The sequence below is a fragment of the Linepithema humile genome, chromosome 1 (assembly GCF_040581485.1).
Source record: "Linepithema humile isolate Giens D197 chromosome 1, Lhum_UNIL_v1.0, whole genome shotgun sequence".
NCBI classification, from domain to species: Eukaryota; Metazoa; Arthropoda; class Insecta; order Hymenoptera; family Formicidae; genus Linepithema; species Linepithema humile.
Window position 1 is genome coordinate 45,513,952 of NC_090128.1, and position 21,726 is coordinate 45,535,677.

Consider the following 21,726-nt stretch of genomic DNA (forward strand, 5'->3'; position numbering starts at 1 on the left):
CCCGCGACTGCTGTTTTACCGTCCAAATGCAATACATGCGATATTTATACATATATGTAATAATATGTACATGTATATTCTAGCGCATTGTCTTCAATGCACCGCGCGTTGCCACCGCGACCTTTCCTTCCGCAGATTTAATCGTGATTTTAAGGCTTTAGAAATTGTTAGTTGTAGAACTACACTATCTCTAGCGCGGTGAATGAAATTGCTGTTTTGTATAATCAAGATAAGTAAAGCAAAACGATAAGACAATAACAACAGAGCCGATATCTTTTGTGAATACAAAGCATAGTAACCAAACGACAAGAAATATATTTTTTTTCATTCGGAATGCTTCCTTTGAAAATAATTCACGAGAAAGAATCTTTATTTAGATTATTTCTATATGTACCGCATTATTTGTTAATGACAAACTTTTTGACCGGTTGAAATCAATTTTTGATGAAGATATTTTGACTTATTTTTCGATTTTCATTTAACTAATAATTTAGCTAATAACTAATTTATCAAAATTTGTTTATTATTATTAATTTCCAATTATACATAAACTATAAATGCTTCGACATACTTTTCGAAAAATCCACTTCAAAGTATTAAGAAAATCTATTATTGAAAAGTAATGCGATAGAAGTGAGCCTGATTCTTTTATATTATTATTACCGCAATATATATTATCATTTCCTAATGAAATAGAAATCTGTTCCGCGCTCACACAATATAAATAGTGGAGAAAAATTCAACTACGATATTAATACGCTAATATAGGCGGAAAGTTACCCCAGATATTGACATTTAGAAGTAATTCGGGGATGAGAGGGTTAAACGCCGGGGATAATGGCCGTCTGCGACGGACACTTGGTCCATCAACCATACTATATGTGCGCATAAATTGCTTATCGCGTCTATCCAACCCTCGCTCGGTTAGATAATTAGTCAGAGCATTCGATCACCTATAAGCCCTTCCAACTTTCCACTGACACCATTATCGAACAATGATCGCGCTGTTCGCTCGCCGAGAGACCGGGTCGATTATGCGCGACGCGATTATGCTACGCGTCGTGATGGTAGCTCGTCTGCACAGCGCGTAAATATGCGGTAGCAAAACAAAAATAAAAAAAGAACAGGAAGCCGCACAACTTTGCTGCACGGATATATCGCAAGAAGTGGAGCGAGGTTAGAAATATGCGGCTGTGGCGGAATATAGGTCGATACATGGACGAGCCGTCTCTCACCGCAAAGGTAAACATGATTTTAGCGGTTTATCAGAAGCGAAGTGACAAAAACAACAGCTATTCATATTTTAATAAACTTTGCACTTTAACAGCCCCGAGAAGATTGATTGATTCGAATTGATGATCCGGCAAGAGAGATCCGATAACACGATTAACGGATATTAATCCGCAATAATTGAATTTTTTATTCAATTATAATAACAAATTTTCATTATCTACTTTTTTGCTGAAGAAAAATTTATTCATTAAATTTGGTATAAATTGTGATCAATTTTATTATATATATGTTATATATTAATATTGCAATATGGTGATTAAATTAGTAGTAGTATCTCTTCTGACAATTCCAGATCAATACATCAATAATAATTACATCCTATACGTCTTTCTTATGAAATAAAAATGGTAAAAATGTTACACGCCTACTTTCGAGCGCGCAGGAAATACTTTGCTACCGCAGAGAAATGAGAAAACAGGAAACACCGCCTTCTTTTGCGGTTTAGTTCTACATCTCACATATGGTAACCTTATATTTGAGCTACAACACTTTATCAGTAAGACAATTGTGACGACCAGTTTCTCAACTAGCATACAATACGATCGTTACGTGTATTCTTAACGCCGAACTCATCACGTATACCATTTTACGTTTTGTGAAAAAAAAAAGAAGATAATACTGGAAGACGCCAAGGTGAAGAACTATAGAAATTGTTCCCATTATTTTCGTTATGCAAATATCCGATTACTTTCGAAAAGTAATCCCTTTCATAAATCGCCTCATTTCTACGCGACAGTCGCGTATTTTCCAATGTCCTGCAGCGATTCCACACAATAGCATGGTTATTTGTTTTCCTGGTCTTTCGATTTAATACTCGCCACGTGCGTCCGTGACTTTATCGACTCAAAGTTTATTCTTGAAAAATTCAAGTGTGCTCCAATCTATGTAAAACTGCGGTAAGACACGTTCGATTCGCGCAAATCACCGTATGTTAAGCACCGCGGACAGATAATAAGCGCGATTATATTTATCGCGATCGTTGTTATCGCTACATTGGCTATCAGGGGTCGCCATTATCGCGGCCGCTTTTCCATCAATCTTTCAGTTGACTGAAACCCACTCGCAACGTTACAATTGTATGCATAAGTAATTTAGAAACTAATTTCACACGAATAATAATAAAAGCTCGGGAATTATTTTGTCCTCAGCACGACGGTAAACGGGTTTTGATCGTCGCGTAAAAAAAAATGTACGCAGAAATATTTTTCTAAAAAATATTTTAAGAATTTGTTTCTCTCAATTTTGATGCAAAAATGCCTGTTTGTTTTTTCACATATAAAAGCCATCCATTAATTCTCTTTTCGCGTGCAAAATTTTTGCTTGTAAAATCCATCCTACATTCTTTAATAGACATCGAAACTTTTCCGCGTTTATCGCACGTCGCGATAACAAAAACATGAAACAAGATAGCGGAAGATTATGCAAACGACATCGACGGTCGTCGCAGTGTCTTTACATCGAGCGAGAAATTACTAATTTACAGTTCCGTACAATCTCCTAATCGAAATATCTGTCCCCCCCCCCCCTGCTCTTCCCAGCTTAGCCCGCGCGACGGGATCGCCTTGATTAAACGTAGATACAGCTGTCTGATTAAAGCAGAGTTAGAGAGGAGCTTTACGGAAATCCGCGAAAAATTCGATGACGCAGCGGCGCGCTGTGACGCAACCGGAAAACCTCTCGCCGTAATGCGTCCCCCGTCAAATGTGGCGGAACTGAATAGGCAAACCGACATTTATATTAACCAAAACAACGAGAAAGTAGCTTTTGTACAAATATATATTTTGTATAAATATAATATCTTGTGTAATAATTTGATATGCGCAAATACGATATTTCGTGTTAACAAGCGTATGATATCATAAAAACTTTTGTGCTTTTATCATTTATCAATATAAAGTTTCTAAAACGCGTACAGCGAAATACCGTTTATATAATCGAATGCGATTATACGTGCATTTAGATAAATACACGACTCGATATGCGAAGGTATGATTTGTACGCAACGTAATTTTCTATTTTCTTGCCTTCTTATTTCACTGACCTACTAGACGACGAGACATGCGCAAGCGGATATGCAACAAGTATACGTCAGTCGCTGCAATCTTACGCAGGCTCCATTCTGATCGCGGACCTTCCCCGACTTCAGAAAATGATTTCACATTACCGCATTCTAACAGCGATTAAAATCTGTCCCGCGTAAAAGACCCACTCGATAAAAGAAGGAGAAGAGACGAAAAATTGATGTTGACAGAAGGTTTCAACGAACGCAAGTTCCATTTAGCTTTATCAAAATCAGTATTCCGAACTTTTATTTTTAAGATCAACAAATTCATTTCTTTAATCCTTTCTAGCGTTATTAAATATCGATTTGAAGATGCAAGAAATTTCTGTCGGCGAGATAATACATTTTTCCATTGACGTCACGACCTATCCTTTTAATTAGATAAGCGCGATCTTGCGGCGGCACGATATGCCTCGGCGTCGACACTTGCGCGTCGATTATCGCGCGGTTTTGTCGGCAATGTATGCAGAAAAGGACGTGCAACAAGTCCTCGTCAATGGCCTCTTTCGGACGTTCCTCCTCTTCCGACGTCGCTTACGTCAGCGGTGACGCATGACTTCCGCTACGTCACGCCGACGCGCCGCTCAATGACGTAACCCTCCTCGTGCACTCCGTATAAGCCCCTCCTTTGCCCTCCCCTGAAACCCGCCCTATGCAGTTTACTACAAATACCATCCGAGCGCATCGGTTATTAATTACGTGGGCGGCAAATACTGCAGCATGCGGTGATGCGAGAAAGCGGGAATTGAAATACGTGCCATTATATCGAACGCACATTCTTACGAATGGGCGAGTTATAACTGATGGATCGTTAAAAACAAGCAAACGCTGACGCAGTTTGAAATTACAGCATAGAAATCGATCCAATAAATTGATATGCGTGAGATTACGCAAATAATTTTTTTACAATCACTTTGCACAATTAGCTAAATTATTTAAAACATTACGACGGAAGATATAGTTATCTGAAATAAATCAATGTTTATAAAATAAGCCAACCGATAAAATGCGTTTCTATTTTTAAACGATATTATTCGCAAGAATCATCGATAATTGGCGACATCAAATAAATCAAGAGATTTGGATTCTGAGAAAATCCCTCGACAACGGAAGCGAACAAGCGAACCTGTCTTTTTCTCGGCTTCTTTGAACGACTAACTCGGAAAGCAAGTGGAAACTGTGGAAGGAAGAAAGAAGGGCTGATAGGACAGCGAAGAAAACGGGAAGAGAAAGAGAGACGGAGACGGGAGTCCCTGTCTATTGATTTCCTGCCGAGGGTGGGCCAACGAAGGGAGGATTAGGTATCGGCTCTTCTCTCGGTGGCGTCTCTTTCACCCTTCTGCCTCCCCCTTTCGTTTCTTCGAACCCGTAGTAGTTCAGCGAACTACCTGCCAAGCGAGAGAAAAGGTAGAAAACCACCGAGAAGTATGACGAATGAGACAGAAAAAGCTTGCTAGCGGGACGAGAAATATACCAACAGTTTCATAAAGCCGAAATTTCGTCCGACTAAACTCGAGTCAGTAGTTACATGATCGTAAATCTTCAAGCTTTTCACGAATACACAGAAAGGGAGCGAGGAGAGAGATTTGTGAATACTCCGTTGAGAGTTATTAATACACAATGATACAAGAATATAAAATAACAGACAGTATTGACAGAAGATGTCGTACAACATCACACGCGTTAAAAGCACTTGAAAAATCGGAGACAACGCACTAAACAACGTACTAAATGCAAAATTAATAAATGACACAAAAAACTCGAGTTTTTATATATAAAGTATAAATAATGATGCACGTCAAGATGATAAAATCGAGCAAAATAACATTCGATTGAAAAAATGTAGTGAGAAGGTGAAAAAGAGAAAGGTCCGAAAAAAGGACGTCAGCAACTGCGTACGCCGCCCCCCTCCCCCCCCGCCAACTATGCCCCCTCAGCATCTCTCGACGGCCTTCTCCGTCTCTCTTTTTCCCCGCGAGCCTATCGTGTCCTACATCCCGCTCCCTCTTCCGAAGCCAGTCGATGCTTCGTGGCGCGGTAAACGGCGCAGCTACAATGTGCTGACGAGAGAACGAGAGCGGCGATGGTAACCACTCTCGTATTGGTCGCGCGGTAACATTGTAGTACTAGCGATAGTGGTAGTAGTAGTATCACCGCAGACCTGCCCACGACGGTAAACGGCGAGAGTATTATTAGCAGTAGCGTCGACACGCGACTATCGCCGCGACGCGACCGTAATCGCGCTGATATCGACGTATCGGTAGCGCCGACAACGCCGACGCCGACCGTACGCACTCCGCGTGTCTACGAAATGCTTCCGATATACCTAGTTAAATATCGATACCGCGACATAATATGTGTATAATAATCACAATAATAATGATAATTTTTCCCGCGGTATCTGTTTGTCTTCGATATCAGGTAGACATCGATATCTGACATAAAGTAGAGAACAGGAAGTATTATTGTGAAAACGTTGAGTACAGTTCTGATGTAATTCTGATATAATTAAACTGAAAAATTTTTGTGAAAGTGCATAATATTATTTTTATTTAACCTCTAATTAAATTTATTTCCTTGATTTCAAAATCCACCTCTTCGTTCTTATTTGCAACGCATTCTCGTAAATTATAATATCTTAAATAGTTTAATTTCATCAAAAAAAAAAAAAAAAAAAAAAAACGTTTAATGAATTCTACTCTAATTTATTCTTGAAAATTTCTCCCCTCGTTCGAAAGCATCGACAATATTATTTTATTGTTAGTGCGTCTGAGCAAATTAATACTTGTCAGAATTGTCGAAGGGTCCGACAACCCGTGTAGCCGGCAAACCCTGATTTCTTGAAGATTAGGATGCCCGACGAGACGTTTAGACGAGCGGTGGTTACACGACACGGTTCGTGACCGCTCGCGCATACGCGGTAGATCGCGGACGATCGTCCATAATGCGATTACACGCCTGATTATAGGTTCCTCGTAATTGGATCGTTTTAGACCTGACGTTAACTGAGTCAGCTTGCTTCTGCCACAGAATTCTTCATCGCGGTCACAAATTTCGACGAAACGCGACTTTCGCTCGAGAGACCCGCCGACTGCCATCTCGCTCTTCCGATTAAATTATTACATACCCGCTCTGCAACTTTATCTGTACATATCTGCGCAAACAGATAAATAGGTAAACAGAAAGGAGAAGGAATTACGCGAAATTGCACACATAGCATCATCAATCCGTAAATAACGAATTTTAGAGCTTCGCCCCGACGTAAGCCATAAATCCACACCTCGTCTCGCAGCCATTCCCCTCCGTCCGCTTTCCAGCACTTCGCAATAACCACAATGTATCGTCGATATTAATCACGCGGAATAGCAGGTCGATAGACCACCAGCGGCTGCCGCTTGCCGGAGATAACTCGGTCTTTAATATTTACTTAATATATTGACATTTCTCCGGCAAGCTATCCTCATCGATGGAATTTTCGTCACATATCTCAAGGCAATCGTACTTAATAGTTACAAATGAGAAAATTTACTCTCTTTGACATATCGAAAGTGCAAAAGTATAAAATTATAAGAAATATCCTTTTCTAAATAATATTTAATAATTTCAAACACAAAATAAAATATTCTTCTGATTGATAAATCATTTTACACAGCCTTTGTATGCTATCAATTCAATTTTACCTCATTCTCTCTTTTTTTTTTTTTTTTTTGGTAAAATAACTTTGGACAAATAACTTTTGACACATAGCTTTTCTGCATCGAGCGTTCAAATTTAATAGTGGAAAATCGAAAAATAAAAAAATGCAAAAGATGTATTTACATGATGCGAAAGAGAGCAATAGGAAGTATATTGTAAACGATATTATCGAGTTCCATAATAATAGCATTCAAACGCGCAAAACAGCGCGATCGAAATCTCTTTTGCCGATAAACACGCACACGCGGAGAAATCAACCGTGGTTACACATTCGACTGTTAACTGGTAATTGGTTTACATATCATTTAAATCAGTCACCCTCGCTTGCTTTCCCTACATCATCGTGGCGTAATAGATATTATCGGCATTGCGTGGCTCGCGTAGGAAATCAATTAATGTAGCTACCTCGGCAGATTTGTGTCAATCATGTCGGAGCACAATGACGCGAGGTAGATCGCGCGATGTAAACATTGATGTACTTCCATGATTCTACAAATCATTATTCCAATTGGATGCAGTTATGTAAGAGAGAAACGCGTTGGCGATTGCAATCAGATTCTTAAAGAAATACAAAGTGCCATGTTGCACAGAAATATTTAAGAAAATATTATCAAGGATATATTTTTTTTAATTCTATTTAATTCGATATTATTTATTTTTTCAACGAACAAATGCAATAGCAAATTTTCATTTCATCATAAATTGCGAACTGCTATTGCAGCAAATTTCTCTTCTCGTTAAAATCCCGAAATTTTTACTTTATTTGAAAAAAAAATTTGCAGTATATATGAAATAAGATATGATAAAATTTTGTAATTATATTTTAATTAATGCAATACCTCCATCTAGATTTTCCACATAATTTATTCGTGCCGCGTTTCGACTCGCAATTAACACGACACTTTTGAAGAATGTTACTAGATGAAAAAAATGATCAGCGCGATATAACTGGATAATTTGAATTGTACGTGAGAGTTTGATTGCTTTGGGAGCGTCTAATTCCCAGTCGGTGTCGGCGCGCTTAAATAGTTTAGAACACCGCACAGCTCAGCAATCGGCGTCTCTTGCCGATAAATCCCCATATTGGTGTACGTTCAGTGATGCAACACGACGGCAGATGCGTGGGAAATCAATTAAAGGAAGCGCACGGAACATTTCGACGAGAAACAATGGACCCGTATTTATGAGTCGCGGCCATACGCGACGCAAGTCGAGTCGTCCATTTCACGATGGGCGCTCTCGTGTTGTTCCATTCCATTGTTACACCGTTTATTGTGAATTTTTTTTTAAACCCGCGCGCGCGCCAATGTAATCTGTACTATTTTCGTGACAGAAACACGACGGGCGTGTTTGCGTAATCGTGTCGAAACGAGTCGCATTGTCGGAGAGAAAATGAAGTTTGATTTACGCGCGATATATATGTGTGCCGACGGCGCGATACATTTTCGTCAAGTTTCGTACAACACGCCTTTCCGCTTATCCAACAATTTAATAATAGCGCGTTATAATGTTGGTGGTATTAATAGCACTCTAGGTCATTTGAATTACATAAATGCTATTATCGATCTACAAGACTGAAATACCGCTAAAGATCTTAAAATAAAGCCCTTTCCCGAAAAGAAGGCGTTCATTAATGAACGATTCATGTACATCGATATGAGTGTTAAATGCGGTGCTTCACAGTGTCCCAATTTAGCGGAACAATTGTACATTTCATAACAATTGTAGTTTTGTAATAAGTGTAATTTAATGACGCAAACCTGCCGCGTGTAACTTCCACTCTCAAGCGGAATCGCTCGTGAAATATTTCGCGAGGCTCGCGGACAGTCCGTAAAATTTGTACAACCCTTATCGATTCCCAGTAAATCGGAGTCACGCACAGATGCGCAAAACGAGTGACGAGGGTCAGCAAGATAATGCATCTACATCAGTGCGCTACTGTAGAGTGATTTAGTGGTGGTTACCCGAACTCCCCTCGACAATGAGTCACTGTTTCTCCTCCATCAAATACAACTCCGTAAGTGCATCTATGCGCCAAAGCGATCGGAAGAGTGATACAGTCTATGATTTACAAGCGCTCCTATAAAACGACGTTTATAAAGTCGTACAATGTTCAACTCGCCAATCCGCATTTCCGCATTTCGCGGAAGAATGAAAAATTTTACAGTCAAAATTTCGTATTCTTGGATCGCCGTTTTTTTTTTAATAGCTTTCAATAATATAATTCAATGCAAAAAAAAAACCCGTTAAAAAAATAAATTAATTTTCTGATCGTCTATTATCCCAAATCCAATCTCTTTAATTATCGAAATTTCCTGCAGCTATTTTGCATAACAATCTAATGCATTTCTCTGTTTAATGAAATAGATGTCCGTTCCATCTATTTCCTCTGAAGCGTTTCCCTCTGTATTAATTGATAAATCTATTTTCCCAAATTTATATCAACAGACGAGAAATATTAGTGATGAACGTAGTGACGGATATATATTCTATAATTCCAAGACAATTTCACCTTTCTCAGTGAAAGGGTTCAGGTGTAGGCCCGATCGTTACGTCGACATAATCGAAGATCAGGATGACGCGAAGAAGCAACGCGTTTTCTTCGTTGCTAACAGGCGGAGTGGTACGACCTCCGAGGCTTACCGAGACACTCTGCCTCCCGTTGAGTATGTGGGTCGCGAAATGCCGCGCTCGCTAAATTTATATCGGCGAAGGGGAGGCGTGCGCGCGCGCGCGCACGCGTGTATGTGTGCGTATCGAGCAACGAAGACGGAGTCGTGAACATTTCTCTCTCCTTGAAGAGGCTCATTTACCTTCTCCAAGCCAAAGGAGTCCCCCGCCGAAGCTCATTCTCCCCCTTGTCTCTTTCGCCTCGTCCCTCCCCGCGCCCTCCACGTGTATACAGGGTGTTCCAGCACAGTTTCCCCGCACTTTCTTTCTGTTTATAAAATTCTCTCTTCCCCTTTAATTCAGCAAACATCAACTCCATATATCTTTATAAGCAAACTTGAAACTCAATTTCTGCCAAAATTGATTCGATATTAAATGGATAATACCAGCTTCCGCTATTTATTTACACCTCGAGACTTCGAGTTACGAAAATATCTCGATCCTGAGCCGCTCATAACTCCGAAATTATTGACGCTCTCGATGTTCCCATCAAGAGTAAACTGTAGCGGCAACCAATCAAATCCGACACACCCTGTATACACCTCCCTTTTTCTCCCACGTTCTTTCCATCGAACAATCGAACGGGTATCGTCTCCTCGTGAAACGACTCCCACCGCGGAGAAATCGATTCGTCAATCTGTCGCGCCGGAACTTTGGCTGGCGCGACCGGCATTTGCACTATTTACGCGCTTTAGTAAAAATCTCGCGCGCCCTTTCGATACATTGAGGTCAGAATCATTTTACGACACACGACGAAATATCGGGGACCATTGTAGTGGGAATCTGATGTCTAACCTTTAACCTAATGTGCTGTTCTTTTTTACATTATTCATTTCATACCTTTATCCTACATACTTAAGTTGGTAGATTTTTCAAATTCTATTCTCTAAATTCTATTCTACATTTGTTCTTTATTCTACAAAGTCAAAAATTTAATTTTGTTTAAAGAATTCTACACACACGCGCAACAACACCTCTTTTATTATGTAAAACAAATTTGCCCTTCGTTTCCATATGAATTTCAAGATTAGCTCAACTCAAAATCAGTTGTTGTATTCCGCTAACAGATAAAAATCAAAATGCCGTCACAAAATCCGTCATAAATTACGGTTGAAAAAAACTACATTTTTGGACTTTATATTTATTGTATTTATGTTTAGTATTTCAATTTCTTTCAATCGATAACATTTAATTACATTTATAGAATCGTGCAATGAAATGGCCTTTTATTACCTCGAATAGTGTATTTTCCTAAAAAGAGATCAAAATTGCGTGTTCCACATTTCTATCCCATTTCCATCGTATTTTTTCTTTAATTGGCAAAATTGAATCACTTGTAAATTAGTGGGAATTCGCGAAAACGCACTCTCTGCGCGAATTACATGCGGAAATCTGCTGCATATTTTTGTTTCGGCTCGGCGCGTTAATCCTTTGACGGCGTTCTGGTAATTTAACGTGCGCGTTGCCTTTGTGCGCAGCACACAATACAATCTTCCACATTGCTATCGAATAGCCATGAGGTGACCATAATTAATTCTCATGAGCAAATACACGTGCGATAATTCATGACCGATAGCGCGGCTGCTCCAATCGAGCTCTGATCACGGTTACGCGATAAAAATAAATGAACAAGTCAAATCTTGCGAAGCAGCGTAAAATACATTAATATTTTTTATACAAAAAATACAGAATAAATCCAAATAACGTCGACAACTTTGACATTCTTTTTTTTTCAAATAAACTAAAATGCAACTTTTATGATAAAAAGTTTTGATATTTATATTCTCATTTGATAATATATTTTCTGTTACAAAAACTGCGCATAGTTAATTGAAAATAAAATATCAAAGGTCATTTTAGCCAACTCTGTAGTTCGCGATAACAATTCAAATATTAGCCGGATTTATCAAAGTTTATTTTGGCCAGCTAAATTGCAAGAGCTTTAAATTCATTTTTTATGACTTCAACAAAATTTCTCTACTTAACGTACAGAAATCTCGAGTATTCCAATTTCAAATGTATTTTAAATTATTTTAAAACATCATTAATTATACACGCTACAATAATTTCTATGTATCCCAAAATCTCTCTCTATCGCGCCTTAGATTACTTCGACAATGTTCGTCGTGCCGAAAACTGCGATAACGTCGTCGGCATTTAATTACAAAATCCTAACTGGTTAATGGGAAGTTAATGGAACGAGTAGGAATGAGGAAGGCGCGGAGGAGCGGGAAAAATACAGCGGGGAAGGTCATAATCATCGAACACGGAGCCGACTAGCGCGCAGAACAGAGAGGCAGATGGCGACCAAGGCCGAGCAAAACGATCCCTTCTACGGCGACACCGTGCGACAATAATTGAGGATCACAAGCAAGTAATACGTACATCGCGGCCGAAGAACATTCCAAGCCATACTTATCTTGTTTCGAAACATATCCATTCATAATTCCCGAAGCACGTCATTTCAAAAATAGTGGAGTTTCCGATGCCGCTTCTCTAGAAATTCATTTGATTTTCTTCAATGAACTAGGAAAAACCCGTGTCATCGTATATTTGACGTGAAACATGAGTATCGAAAATTCTCGTTCTATGTTTGTATGAAATGCAATCTCTATGCAAGACAACTCGGAATCCGTCAGGTGTGTTTACTGCACGGTGAATATGCGAGTCGAACACCCGAAGTCACCTTTAACGATCGAGTTCTTTCCACCTGAGATTCACGGGAGAACGTACCGACCGCGGATAAACGAATTTTGCGTACGATTATTGTACGATATCGCGTAAAAAAAGATCAGAGATCTGAAAGAAACCTCGCGAGTGGAAAATTGCAAAATTGCAGCGTGAAGTTATCGCTCCGTTATCAACCGCCCCGTTTCGGAGCGGCTAAATGCGACAATCGTCTGAAATCGACTCGAAATTGACCATTTTCCAGCTACATGTTTTCTTATATCCTTTACATTTAAAGTGCGGCGTGTGCAGCGAATATGACAAGCGTTTTCGTAAAAGAAAAGGAAGAAAACTTTGAATAATATTGTAGAGAATTTTCGAATACACGCAACTTGGCTGGAATGACTTAGTCCGATTCGTCTTTAATGAGTATTCACAAAGCAATATTTCAGATAATAACGAGGTAGTGATTATGCAACGCAAGCAAGATCGATGCGCGTTTCTTTATCGCCGTGGAAACGTGCCGTGACACTGTCACGGCCACGATACACGCGAGTCTAAACAACGTAATAGAACACTTGAACGCCGTGACACACGCGCGTAAGTCACAGAACAGCCGCTAATCTAATTATCGAGTGATCTATAATCAAGTAATAGATATGTACATTCGTCTGTGTTTCTTTTTCCACGCAAAGCATAAGAATATAAAAAACAACGAAAAAAAAACGTTAATTATTCATGTACTACTTATTCACATGGTGCATTTCATTTCAAAAAATATCTCCAAAGCAAAAAAGACACGTTTTAAAATAATATCCGTTAAATTATACTGTGATATCAAAATTTATAACATTTGCTTCAACGTACTAATTAAATATTTTAATCGTAATTTTATTAAATACAGCTTGATTATTCTTTTAAATTACTGTTACTGAATTTTCGTCTGTTATTCTTTCACAATAATTTCCTATCAATTTCCGTTAAACGATTCAAATTTTTGCTTCTACTTGGCTTGCAAATCTTTATTCTCGATATTTGGCAATCTCCGTGGAATCTTTGCGACATCCTCTCTGAGCGACTCGGAGCAAGCAGCAACAGTCGGTTCATTGGCCAGGCCACTTGTCGCCTTGAAAGCAATCGCCCCTGTGCTTGCATTCCGCGTGCAACGCAAGTTGTCTCGACGGCTGATAATTTAATAACTTGGCCATAATTTACGACCCGCCGATCCCCTCTCCGCTCCTTCCTTAATCAATTTATCGCGCGGACAGACGAGACGCGCCCGCTGTGACCATTTTTACGGTAGGCTCAACACTCTTTGTAATTTATTTGCGCGATGAGAACCAAAAATTATTTTCATTTTTCAACTACAAACAATTTCACTCTTGCAACGCCAACTTTTTCAAAACGTGCAATAAGATAAAATAAGTCTTTAGAGGCCGTTTAAGTCTCGCGTTGAAAAAAAGTTTAAAATAAATTTAGAGCTCAATAAATTTTAAATAAGATTAAGGAAAGTCCGACGCGTAAATCGAGATGAGCTTCGCTACATTAGCCGTAATCGAGCATGCACTTGGCGGTTGGGCGTGCGCAAGTGCACGAGTGAAGCCGCAATGGCGTTAGCCAGTAGGAACTTTCACTGGAATAACAAACGTAAACAGGACGCAGTCGCGCACGCGACACGGCTCTACCATGATTAGGTTTACCTAATTGTCCGTTTCCAACGACTACGAAAAGGAAAAAGATATAAACTCTTCGGGGTTTCGGAAGCCGCGCATAGTAGTCACGAACGTGTTGTCACGGTCATTCAATTGTTTATCAAGATTGTGCGGAATGTCTCGGAATGTTCGAGAATATTTTTCACGATAAATTCTGTGAATATTGACCCCATGTTTCTAATCAAATTTGTGCGACTAATTAAAAGAAAACAATACCATATATGAAATATATGCTAGAATATGATTGCCAGTCTTTTTCAATTTTCCAATCAACGCATTGATAATTGAAGATTTATTAAACACATATTGCGATTTGTAAATTGTGCCATCTGTAATGAAAAAGAGTAAAAAAAAATAGTAATAAAAAACAATTTTTAAAACAATTTTGGAAGTTTAAAAGTTTGGGAATGATTTGGAAGCTATTTCGTTAACGAGATGTCATAATGTAATTATTAAATCATTACGAGCCGTTCACTCGAATTACAGATTTCTTGAAATGTTTATTTTGCTCGTTTATCTACGATATTTACTCCGTTTGGTCTTGTGTCACTCATACTTCTGTTAGTTTAGACTCGCAATATGTTGCTCTCGTCGCAAATAACGATTTAATAAAACATAAATGCGTTTCCCGATAATTTTCTATCGCAAATCGCAGACGGCGACCACTTGTACAGCCAATTACAGCGCGATAAGCACGTGGGAAGGGAATTAAGATAAGCGATTTTTGTGCGATTCCGCCCCTACTACTTAGCAGCTATCCGCCGGACCGTGATTATACATTTTTTAGAGACGCGATCACGCCTTGCAACAATTCAAGTTGCAAATTTTATCGCTAATCCAGCTAATTTCAAAGCGATATCGACATGTAATGTTGTAATCCTTCTTCAAAATGCGTGATACGAGTATCGTGAATCCGTAGTCTTGAAAAAAAATAAGAGACTGATACAGGCATAAATATAGCCGTCTCAATCTCGTCTCCGTGATATATAGCGTATAAAATTAAGAAAATCAATAAAGTGCAGTTTTATATGGTTCGCGCAGAACACATTTTCGCCATGCAATTACATTTTAAAAACTTTATCCGATAATGATACCTAGCGTATCCACATTTTAATTTATACGGCTTATAAAATTAATGAGCTTATTAAGCCGTTTATAGAACTCATTTATACATCACGTAATATCGCAGCTGTCCCCAGCATTTCATTTCACAATATAATTAAACTTTGTGTTAAAATCTAATCGGTTAAATTACTCAAATACTGCTCATTAGTATAAATACGTAGACATGTGTATTTAGCGCCACATTTAAATTTAGATATAAAATTCCATTTCCCAACTTGGGTCGTTAGTCCCGTACTTTCAACTGCATCCGCGTTTGCGAACGGCTTACTATTTCCTGTTTATTTTTGCTTATTCATCGTATTATCAGTCTTCATTAAATTCTATTTACTAAACTGCTTGACAGATTGCCGCATTATAAGCAACACTGACGGTACGCGTCTCTATTTCCTTGCGGCGAGAGAAGATAAAAGCGATTCCGCGCGAACGCTTTGGCGCGCGGTCGGCGCCGTGAGCGAGTAACGAGCAGGAAATGAAAAGCCGGAGTTTCCTGCGACCGTGTATTAATAGATTCCTCTCCCTAGCGGGGTGCGCCCCGCGCACGGGGCCCCGCAGAGGCGAGCGAAAGGGCACCCGCCACGATTACGGATGTAACGCCGGCCGCACGGACGTCCGACGTAACGGCACCAACCACGTGCGCCGGATATTTCCGTGGGGTCGACACGTCCGAAATAACCCCGGCGACGGGGAATTTATCGAGGATACTACTCGAGACATTCCGGTTATGTGTATTCCGCGCGATACGACTCCGGTTACGGGTCTGGCTCTTGCGCAAATGTATTCTTTCAATTCACGCTTGTGGCAAACATTGGTGTATATCGAGGCGGAAATGAAGATGTACCGATGTTCGTTACAGGCCAAATACCGTATCGTAAGATTAACGCGCGTGTCCACAATTTTATATTACTTACTGCTGCTCTTGTTGCTCTATTACTTTATTTACATATGCATATTTGTGCTGTCATTTCTTCTGTTGTATAATTCAATTACTAAATCACCGACAACTAATTTATTCTCCTCCCGCCAAAAAGAAAAAAAAAAGTAATTTATTGTCGCGAATTCTCTTCCATCTTTTAAATTGCAGATGAGAACACACACGATTCTTACATTGGCATTTTCACTTTGAAGATGTGTAGTCTCGGATGATCGAGGTGTTTCGCCTCGCCTGTGTCTCGGATGTTTGCTCAGATGTGAGCCGCGCATAATCTCTCGCAATGATATAGCGCACTCATTAACGGCGCCACGCGCACCGCATATTTTCGCGACGCGGTCGAAATAACCCCGCTGACGGGAATTTATCGGGGATTCTGCCGAAGGGAGGAGGACGCGCGCGCGCGCGCCCGCGCGCTCGCGGGGGGGGGGGGGGGGGGGATCATCGCGTTGGTCGAGAACGAGACGGACCAACGTCGCCGGTATTTACAGTTCTGGGTGGTTGCGGCAACGGAGTCGGAGAAACGGCGCGGGGGTGACGCGAGAGGGGGAGGGGGGGGCTGACGGGGCGAGGGTGTGCACGGAGACGCAGAGAAAAGAGAAGGGTGGAGGCATTCTGGGAACCTGGATCGATGCCGTGTTATCAAATCACGTCCTCCGCCTTCTCCCTCTCTGTCTTTCATCCGGCGACTCCTCTAGTGCCCCCCCTCTTCCTTCCTCCTGCTCCTCCAATGAAATCCGCGACCTGCACGTGTATAGTCGGCATCGGAATGCTCGAGACATTTTTTCGTCGAGTAATCTATACCGACTCATTCCTATGCGATGCGCTCGAAAATAGATACATTTGACAATATAGTATCTACGTGAAAAACCTTTTTTTTTTTTTTTTTTTTTTAATTTCAACAACCTCTTGCCCTAATTATTTTATACAATTTTTCACTACTTATTTATTCAGCGCTTGATTTTGTCGTTATTAGTTTTATTCTATGCAGTCAGTTTTTATCTTTAAATTCCACGCTCTTTATGTTTCAGATATCTTGCATCTTTATACCCAATAATTGTATGTAATAAATTGTATGTAATTTTGTTCGAGAATAACTGTGATACTTTTATTTTAAGCTTATTACGCAAATAATTTTCCAAGGCGTTATATTGCGAAAAAAAACTTGTCCTTATCTTATTTCAGAATCTGCCGTCTTACGATATTTGATTTAATTGTGAAGACCTCGAGTTTTAAGCGAAAGAAGGCAAAAACATTCCGTTCATAGGAAGCCAACTGACACACTTGCTAACGCATGCATTCGGGTCGCACTGCGACGTATAAATATCTTATCTCTCACATGTATATGCATACCCGACACCGCATAGATTAATTTGCGGATAAAAAAACGCTAAATCACAAATGAAAAATCGCACTGGTGCTTTTCCCCTTCATTTGTAAAACTCGACTATCGCGCGGCGTAAAAGTAACCAGAGTGTATATTCATTAGAGCGCTTAGTGCAAAATCTTCGTCGGAAGAAATTAATTATCGCCAAGGTGGAATAATTTCTCCTCAAAAGTAAATCCCTTAAGTCCCTTTCTTTGTAACTCGAGTCATTAAATGTATAGACTTTCTTGTTAAGGAAAAGCCGTTTCCGTTTGCGACAACAAACATCAGCCTGCACATCCAATATAACACTGTGTAAACACTTCCGCCTGTTTCGAGACGACTCGCGGGAATTCTTTCGCAAGTCTCGGCGGGGTGCTCGATTCAACAATTGTCGCCGATAAAACGTGGCAAAAGTAACGAGAGCAGGGCAGAGGAGAAAAGATGTACATACGCGAGTATGTACATGCATGTATGTAACGTGCGCACGAGAGGCACGTAGGTAGGTAGGTCGTTGAAAAGCAGGTGGATAGAATATCCAGGTGGAGGAAGATCACCGTCTCTCGTCCGTCGACGAAGGCGGGAGTGAGAGGGAGAGAGGCGCGGCGAAGACGATGCTCAAACCGGATGATTCCCACAATACTCCGGGGGCGGGGGAGTTCCTAACGGGACTCCCTCTACGCGATCCTGACGTCACTAAAACGCGAGGAACGTCTCGCGATAAAGTCTGCCAATTCGAGAGACACCTCGGAATCGTCTTATTTTATTCTCATCTTCGATCCGGCGGATAAAAAAAAACCTCACGTTGAACAAATGCTTGAAGATCGAAATACACGTCTATTTTAAGAACACACCGGCGTATAAGAAAGCACGATTTGCCTCTTTTAAGAAATTCAACGGTATCTTCAATGCATCACGGCGATACTGTTCGATAGAAAAGGCATCTGTGCCTCTGATTTTATTATTTATTATTACGAAAATACATGATGCTGTAACGTATGCGTGATAAATACTCTCTTATACTTTTTGTTTTAGTATAATTTTTAATAAATAATATATATATATATAAATATATAATTGCATGTACTGTTTAATTTTATCACGCACATATAGTGCGGATACTCGCAGTAAAATAAATCACAGGATTATTGAATAAACCAACATTTTAATCTGATATAAACGCCGCAAGCTTTTACGGTTGACTGCCACGCGGAAGTCACACGGCAGGCAGAATCGAGCAATTGTGTCGTATTCCGCGCAATCGCGATTGCGTCTCGAGTTTCGGTCGCTAATTGTACGATGAAAAAGCAGTCGGTCGGTGAGTCGCGATTACAATGGCGCAATAGTCATTGGGCAAGAAGCTATAACGCAGTTGTCGAGTACAAAGAAAGACAGAAAAATAATAACATTATGGAAACAAGAGTGGCGATGGCGTAATGATTACACTGACGACAACAACGGAACTATACTTCGTAATTACGAACGATCGTTCATTCTTGCTTGGATTGCAATAAGTCAAAAATAATAATACGTAAATCTTCTTTTGTTCTCTTTATGTTTTCATAAAGTGTTGGTTCTATTTTAATCCTACTTGATTTTATTACTTGTGAAAATAATTTTTTAATGTTGATATAATAATTAATAAATGCACTTGACATATATAAAGTCTGACGTTCGATCAAAAAATTAAATAACAATCATGTGGTTATACTTTATTATTATTTCATCTTTCCTCATCACAAAAATAATTCTAATTTAATCGATGTTGCGACGATCCTTTGGTATTTGTATCACAGAAAAATTTATTTATAGGAAAAAACTTGCATTTATTTGCCTCAAACCTTTATCTAATTTAGGGATTGGAAATCAAATTCAAATTTATTACGTCATTAAAAGTTAATTAACCGTTCTAATCTCGAATAATTGCTTCTACACAAAGTAGATTAATTATTAACAGAAAATTAATACTAAATTCGAGGATCCCAGCGTAATAGCGTAAGACAGCACTGCCGCATTTAATATTAATCTCCCACTAATACATCAAAGAAACAAATTGGACATTAGGGAAATTAATTAGCAATTAACATCTAATTACACTGCAAATTTCCATTTGATGTGAATAACACGGAAACTGAGTTAATAAAAGATTGAAATAGAAGTAAACTAATAAAGAAATATCAAGGTTGTTTTCTTCGATGAAACCAGAGAAGATTTTTCCCGACGGGTTGAAATTAAGACTCAATTATGCAGTTATTCGATATTCTCGAATTGAATCCTTGTTTTCGCACATCAACAACTCGCAGTGATTTATTCCTCGATTTGTTTATAACGAGATACACGAGTTCATAACGAGCCAACTGGTCCTCCCGCGGTCTCAGCCTCGAAATAGCGACCTCGAATACAAGGCGAGGCGACAATAACGCCGACGACGTTTGTCATTGGCGATGCATTCCGTGCGATTTGTTCAAGTCGGTCGCTCACCTCTTTTCGCCTTGGTAACAGTAACGTTTAAATAATAATGATCGCGCGGTCGTCGACCATGATGAGGACCTCGACGATACACCCAGCTACACGTGGAATTTGGACGCCACGCGATTTCTATCAACTAGAATCTCGACGGATATAACGGATCCTCTGTTCCTCTCGAAAGACCTTGAGACTGATTTTTTATTATTTATAGCTTGACCCGGATCATCCTGTTACTTTTATTTAAATCCGATCTGCGATAAAATTAGTCTCTAAAAAAACTCTTATTAGTCGCCTTGTTATTTAAGAAGAAAGACTTTCACTTATCATTTTGACCGATAAAAAAGTTATTTCGAGATATCAATATTGATTATGCTTGTGCCTTCGATAAGTTATTTCGAAATGTCCCGTTATCAATATTTATTATATATTAAATTCAAATAGATCATAAAAATAGGGACATGTTATTCCAGTTTTTTCCCGCATCATTCATCAGATAAAGCTGACAAATATTTATAAAAATTCCCGAAAGTGATAAAAAGATAAAGCAAAACACATTGCATGTTATTGTTGATAAAATTATTTTGTCGCAGAAAGGGAGCACTAACTCCATTTATCGAAATTAAGTCACTAATAGAAACCAATAAATTTTTATTCCGTATAAAAGGTCAAGCTTCGAACGAAGGTTAAACCTAATCGCGTTACCGAATTTAGTGGTAATCGATATGAGTGAAGCCTTACTAAAAGTAAACAATAAAAGTATACAAAGACTTAACAAAAAAAATTCAAAGACCGAAGAGAAATAAAATGTTGTAGGAAGCTAAATATCACGATTTGTAGAGTATCAACTTCTTGACAAAGAAAAAAAAAAAACGAAAAAAAGTATCGTGATAAAAACCTTACAACTACAAAATGACTCTATTCATTTAGAAAACCGATACCGGATTTTACCGGCGGTTTTCGAGGTAATCGGGCATTCGAGTAGAAGCAGGTGGTCTCTGTTCGCAGGCTTAACCGACAGGATCCCGGCTCACAGGCGGAAGTTGCAAACGGGTAGCGCATGAATGCAACCCCAGACTTAATGGAGAGGGAGACGGCAAAGGGGAGAAACAGCTTGTGACGCGCGCTCCTGCGGAGAAGTTCTAAAAATGCTCGGCGCGCAGCACGTGTCCGCATATTTCTACACATTTGTTTCCCAAATACCTCCGATGCGGTGGATCAATTTCGACCGAAGAGAAAATATCTCTCTCAAAGCGTATTCTCCAACTTGATTCAGAGTTAACTTGTGGATCTCGCTACGTACATAATTCCGAAATAACTTCGTAATGATCTCCTTTATTGCGGCGCGGGAAACTCGTGTGGTCAGCAGCGGGACGTCTCGCCATTCATATTTCTAAGAAATGCCGGTCGGTGAAGCTGTATTATGCGAACTTGTCTCCTCGGAGAGACCTACTTTCAACGGAGAGCTCCCTCTCATCATCGACTTCTTTTCTTCGTCTTCGTGCCGCTTCCTAATCTCACCGATAACTCGGCCGCAAAGTATGCCATTTACCTTTTAAAGCCTGCCCCCTACTCCCCCCCCCCGTACATCCCTCCTTCCCCCTAGCAATTTATCAACTTTGCCGAAAGTTATATCACTCCGCGCGCTCGTTCAGCCGGAACGTCACGAAGAAGAAAGTTTCCCTTCTTATTCTCTTTTCGACAATATTTACTTTCTTTATCATAATCTCTGCAAGTCGAT

General features: G+C 39.6%; 1 protein-coding gene across 4 annotated transcripts in view; it reads right to left on the bottom strand.

The window, feature by feature from the left end:
* Positions 1-21,726, bottom strand: part of lilli (lilliputian) — a 199,455-nt gene that overhangs the window by 156,293 nt on the left and 21,436 nt on the right. The window lies entirely within an intron of this gene.